The sequence below is a fragment of the Pristiophorus japonicus genome, chromosome 4 (genome assembly GCF_044704955.1).
Source record: "Pristiophorus japonicus isolate sPriJap1 chromosome 4, sPriJap1.hap1, whole genome shotgun sequence".
In the NCBI taxonomy this organism is placed as follows: domain Eukaryota; kingdom Metazoa; phylum Chordata; class Chondrichthyes; family Pristiophoridae; genus Pristiophorus; species Pristiophorus japonicus.
The window spans coordinates 198,417,491-198,424,093 of NC_091980.1; the positions used below are offsets into that span (position 1 = coordinate 198,417,491).

A 6,603-nucleotide genomic window follows, 5' to 3' on the forward strand; every position below is an offset into this window, starting at 1 on the left:
AGATTGGATCAACTGGGCCTTTATACACTGGAGTTTAGAAGGATGAGAGGGGATCTCATAGAAACGTATAAGATTCTGACGGGACGGGACAGGTTAGATGTGGAAAGAATGTTCCCGATGTTGGGAAGTCCAGAACCAGGGTACACAGTCTTAGGATAAGGGGTAGGCCATTTAGGACTGAGATGAGGAGAAACTACTTCACTCAGAGAGTTGTTAACCTGTGGAATTCCCTGCCGCAGAGAGTTGTTGATGCCAGTTCATTGCATGTATTCAAGAGAGAGTTCGATATGGCCCTTATGTCTAAAGGGATCAAGGGATATGGAGAGAAAGCGGGAAAGGGGTACTGAGGTGAAGGATCAGCCATGATCTTATTGAATGATGGTGCAGGCTCAAAGGGCCGAATGGCCTACTCCTGCACCTATTTTCTATGTTTCTACTGGTCAGGTGGGTAGAACAGTGGCAAATGGAATTCAATCCAAATAAGTGTGAGGTAATGCATTTGGTGAGGTCTAACAAGGCAAGGGAATACACATTAAATGGTACAACACTGAAAAGTGTAGAGGAACAAAGGGACCTTGGAGTGCAGGTCCACAGATCCCTGAAGGTAGCAGGCCAGGTGTTTAAGAAGGCACATGGAATACAAGAGCAAGGAGGTTATGCTTGAACTGTATGAAACACTGGTTAGGCCGAAGCTGGAGTACTGTGTGCAGTTCTGGTCACCACATTACAGGAAAGTTGTGATTGCACTAGAAAGGGTGCAGAGGAGATTTACAAGAATTTTGCCTGGACTGGAGAATTTTGGCTATGAGGAAAGAATGGAAATGCTGGATCTGTTTTCTTTGGAACAGAGGAAGCTAAGGGAAGACTTGATTGAGATGTATAAAATTATGAGGGGCCTGGATAGAGTGGATAGGAAGGACTTGTTTCCCTTTGCAGAGGGATCAATAACCAGGGGGCATAGATTTAAGTAATTTGGGGGGGGGAGATTTAGAGGAAATATGAGGGGAAATGTCTTCACCAGAGGGTGGTGGGGATCTGTAACTCACTGCCTGAAAGTGTAGTAGAGGCAAAAAAATTAAAAAATATTTGGATGTGCACTTAAAATACTGTAACCTACAGGGCTACGGACCAAGAGCTGGAAAGTGGGATTAGGCTGGATAGCTCTTGGTTGGCCGGCGTAGACACGATGGGTCGAAATGACCTCCTTCCGTGCTGTAAATTTCTATGATTCTATGAATCATCATCTGTTTTTGTGCGTAGAGTGCCTTACAATTAAAATGATGTGTATTAATTTGCTGGTTACCTTTGAATTAAATGTGACAAACATCTCAGAATGTGTATAGAGGTGTTTTCAGACATAAACATCTTACAGACAAAAACTTTCTGATTAATTTTGGATACACAATTATTACTGTAGCCACGCTTATCTGCACTGTTCAGATATGTCCACTACGTGGTGTGTTTGCGATGGTTATTTCTCGGTTTAAATTGGAGCATATCATCGAATGATACAGCACAGAAGGAGACCTTTCGACCCATCGTGACTGTGCCGGCTCTTTGGTAGAGCTATCCAATTAGTCCCACGTCCCTGCTATTTCTCCATAGCCCTGCAAATATTTTCTCTTTAAGTATTTATCCAATCCACTTTTGAATGTTACTTTTGAATCTGCATCCACTACCCTTTCAGGCAGTGCATTCCAGATCACAGCAACTCGCTGTGTAAAAAATGTTTCCTCGTGTCACCTCTGGTTCTTTTGTCGATCAGCTTAAATCTATGTCCTCTGGTTACTGACCCTTCTGCCACTGGAAACAGTTTCTCCTTATTTACTCTATTAAAACCATTCATGATTTTGAACACCTCTATCAAATCTCCTCTCTGGTATGAGGAGAACAACCCCAGCTTCTCCAGTCACTCCACATAACTGTAGTCACATATCCCTTGCACCATTCTAGTAAATCGCTTCTGCACCCTCTCCAAGGCCCTGACATACTTCCTGAAGTATGGTGTCCAGAATTGAACACAATACTCTAGCTGAGGCCTAACTATTATTTATAAAGTTTTTGCATAACTTTCCTGCTTTTGCACTATTCCTCTGTTTATCCTTACATTTCTGTTCATGCACTCTAAACCCATCTTAAATGCTTTGCATTTGCCCCGTCTTTTTTTTATTCATTCATAGAATGTGGGCATCACTGGCAAGGTCAACATTTATTGCCTATCCATAATTGCCCTTGAGAAGGTGGCGGTGACCTGCCTTCTTGAACCATTGCAGTCTGTATGGTGAAGGCACTCCCATAGTGCTGTTAGGGAGGTATTCCAGGATTTTGACCTTGCGACGATGAAGGAATGGCGATATATTTCCAGATCAGAATTGTGTGTGACTTTGAGGGGAATTTGCAGGTGATGGTGCTCCCATGCACCTGTTGCTCTTGTCCTTCTAGGCGGTAGCGGTCACGGGTTTGGGGAGTGCTGTCGAAAAAGCCTTGGCGAGTTGCTGTAGTACATCTTGTAGATGGTACACACTGCAGTCACGGTGCGCCAGTGGTGGAGGGAGTGAATATTTAATGTGGTGTATTGGGTGCCAATCAAGCAGGCTGCTTTGTCTTGGATGGTGTCGAGCCTCTTGAATGTTGTTGGAGCTGCACTCATTCAGGCAAGTGCAGAGTATTCCATCATACTTGTGCTTTTTTAGATGGTCCGATCCCTCCTATTTCTGAACTATTCTTTACTCTAGTGCATATTTTCTCTCTCAGTCCTTTGTACACCTATATTTCATCCTGGTGCCCACCCCCCACAGTACTAGTTAACCTTCCCGCGAGAATATTGGTCCCAGCTCTGTTGAGGTGCAACCCATCCATCTTAAAGAGGTCCCTCCTACCCTAGAACCGGTCCCAATGTCCTAGGAATTTGAAGCCCTCCCTCCTGCACCATTTCTTCAACCACGCGTTAACCTGTTTTATACTACTGTACCTATACTCACTAGCATGTGGTATTGGGAATAATCCAGAAATTACTACATTTTGAGGTCCTGCTTTTTATATTCCACCCTAGCTCCTGAACAATGACTGAAGGACCTCAACCCTTTTATCACCTATGTTATTGGTTCCCATATGGACCACGACTTCTGGCTGTTCCCCTTCCCCCCTCAAAATGTTCCACGCCCTCTCGGTGATGTCCTTTACCCTGGCACCAGGGAGGCAACACTTCACCCGGGACTCCTGTTGGCGGTTGCAGAAACACCTGACTTTCCCCCGGCTATCGAATCCCCCATGATCTGTACTTTGCTGTGCCTCCGGTGCAGTCATTTGCCCCATAGTGCCATGCATGTGCTCTAGACTCCACTTTCCCAAGGTATCATCACTGGTATTCAACACTGAAAACCAGATTGAGAGTGCCACACTCCTGGATGGCGACCCACTTACTATCCTCCTGAACTCTCTATAGCTGTGGGATGACCACCACCTAGTACGTGTACTCTAGGAAATTTCCACCTCACATGTGCCCTGCAGGGGCCCTAGCTGCTCCTCAAGCTCAGAAACCCTGAGCTCGAGTTCAAGCCATCCTTCCACTTATAAATGATAAAGGAAGATATTAGAGCGATGAATTACTGTAACTGCTATGTGTAGCAATTGCAAGTGTCAGCCGTGGCTCAGTTGGTAGCAGTGCTCCCTCTGAGTCAGAAAGTTGTGGGTTCAAGTCCTACTCCAGAGACTTAAGCACAAAAATCTAGGCTGACACTCCAGTACAGTTCTGAGGGAGGTCTGCACTGTTGGAGGTACTGCTTTTCAGATGAGACATTAAAACTGAGGCCCTGTCTGTTCTCTCAGGTGGACATAAAAGATCCCATGGCACTATTTTGAAGGATGGCACCCACATACCGACAGATTCCAGAAAACACGGGAATAAAAAATTAGAAGTAATGTGGTCTGAAAAACTGCCAGTAGGTGTTGTACATTTTTCTCACTGTTGTGTTGAGTAACATTTTTCTTCTCAATTTGAGGTTTTGTTCATATCTCTCCTTTAACAGTAGAAGAAAAATTGTCTGCATGTTCTATGCAACATTCGGCATTCCCATTATGCTATTAATCATCATAGACGTTGGAGTCAAGCTGGCAGCTTTGCTTTCCAAAGTTTGCAACAATGTAAGACAGCGGACAAGAAAGAATATATCTCCACCACCCTCAGTAACACCATTAAGGTGTCATTCAAACAGTGCTTCACAAAATCAAAAACAAAAGTTACAACAAGATCTGTGTCCTTTAAAGGTGGTCACCATAACATCAACAAGCTCAAAAAGTGTGTTGAACACTCAGTCTTCTGTTAAAAGGAAATACTGAAATATTCTAAAAATGAATTCTTCCAGAACATTTTAATCAGAAACCTTTCTAGCCTAGCAAGAGAGATCAAAGTAGATCATGTCCCCTGCTGGATGGAAAGCCAGTTGAAGTTGACCATCTTTTTCCATGTTTGGGACAAGAACTAGAAAAATGTGACATGCCAATCATCATTATCATAGGCATACCTTCTCTTGGTGCAGCTGTGCTTTCAAATTGGGAAAATGGAAATATCTTGATTCCTTTTATATCCATTTTATTACAATTACCACCAATAGCAACTTTGTCCTAAAGTATTAATGAGAATATCTATTTTAATTATTACGCATATGGCAAACATGTCTATGGCTTTTAAATTAACTCAGAACAAGATAACTTATTGCTACAGACAAGTAAGTATGTAAATCAATGGTGGGAAGCAGAAGAAATGTTAATGATTTGAGGTCCAGGGCAACCAACTATTCTGCTTTGTGTGAGAGATACTAAATTTGAGTTTCATTAATGATTTTGAATTGTTTATAACAATTGACTAAACCTGTACATTTTAGGGTTGACGTATTGAACAAACATGTATCAGCAAGTAATATATGAACATAAAATAGTAAGATGTATTAATATGTACATGAAGTTAAAGAAGTATTTAAAATTATAAAAACAAAATGCTGCAGATGCTGGAATCTGGAATAAAAACAACATGCTGGAAATCTCAGCAAGTCAGGCAGCATCTGTGGAAAGAAAGCAGAGTTAACGTTTTGGATTGATGACCCTTCGTCCGAACCTGAGAGTGTTCAGAAAGAACAGATTCCTAACAAGCACTGAAAGGAGGAGGGGAAGGAAGAACAAAAGGGAAGGTCTGTGATAGGTTGGAAGACAGGAGAGATTAGAGAGACAAAAGGCATGATGGCCCAAATGCAAATGGTAATGCCAGGAGTTATAAAAACATTAGTCAAGATAGGGTGTGAATGACGCGATAATGACCAACTGTCATTAGAGACAAGGAGAAAAAGAGAAAGAAAGAAACAGGCTCTGAGGAGTGGGGTAGGGAGCCAAAGATTGGCAGCGGTTATGGTCTGAAATTGTTGAACTCGATGTTGAGTCCAGAAGGTTGTAAAGTGCCTAAACGAAAGATGAGGTGCTGTTCCTCGAGCTTGCATTGAGCTTCGTTGGAACAGTGTAGGAGACCGAGGACGGAGACTCAGAGTGGGAATGGAGTGGAGAATTAAAGTGATAGGTGACTGGAAGCTCAGGGTCACACTTACGAACTGAACGGAGGTGTACTGCAAAGCGGTCACCCAATCTATACTTGGTTTCCCCAATGTAGAGGAGACCACATTGTGAGTAGCGAATACTGCATACTAAACACTTGGAAGGATGGTGGGAAGGGAGGAGATAAAAGGGCAGGTATTGCATCTCCTGCACTTGCATAGAAAGGTGCCGTGGGATGGGAAGGGGGTGCTGGGGGTGACTGCAGAATGGACCAGGGTGTCGCGGAGGGAGCGGTCCCTTCGGAATGTTGAGAAGGGAGGGGAGAGGAAGATGTGATTGGTGGTGAGATCACGCTGGAGGTGGCGGAAATGATGGCGGATGATCCGTTGAACGTGGAGGCTGGTGGGGTGAAAACTGAGGACAAGGGGAACTCTGTCATGGTTCTGAGTGGGAGGGGAAGGGGTGAGAGCAAAGGTGCGGGAAATAGAATGGACACGGTCGAGAGCCATGTTACCCATGGCGGAGGGGAATCCTCTGTTGAGGAAAAAGAAAGATATGTCAGAGGCACTAGTGTGAAAGGTGGCATCGTCAGAGCAGATGCGACGGAGACAGAGAAACTGGGAGAATGGAATGAAGTCCTTATAGGATGCGGGGTGGGAGGAAGGGTAAACCAGGTAGCTGTGGGAGTCAGTAAGCTTATAGTGGATACTGGTCGAAAGCCTATCCCCAGAGATGGAGATGGAAAAGTCAAGGAAGGGAAGGGAAGAGTCGGAGATGGATCACGTGAAGGTGAGGAAAGGATGGAAATTGGATGAAACTCTGAACAAATATTTTGTATCAGTCTTTACGGGTAGAGGACACCAACAATATTCCAACAGTGGATAGTCTCAGGGCTATAGAGGGGAAGGAACTTAACACAATCACAATCACTAAGGAGTAATGGGACTAAAGACAGATAAATCCGCTGGACCTGATGGTTTGCATCCTAGGGTTTTAAGAGAAGTTGCGGCAGGGATTGTAGATACATTGGTTGCAATTTACCAAAATTCCTTGGATTCTGAA

The 6,603-nt window shown here is 43.8% G+C and overlaps 1 pseudogene; it reads left to right on the forward strand.

The window, feature by feature from the left end:
• The first annotated feature begins 1,186 nt into the window (after nt 1-1,186).
• Nucleotides 1,187-4,769, forward strand: LOC139262738 (potassium channel subfamily K member 18-like; annotated as a pseudogene).
• The last annotated feature ends 1,834 nt before the right edge of the window (nt 4,770-6,603 follow it).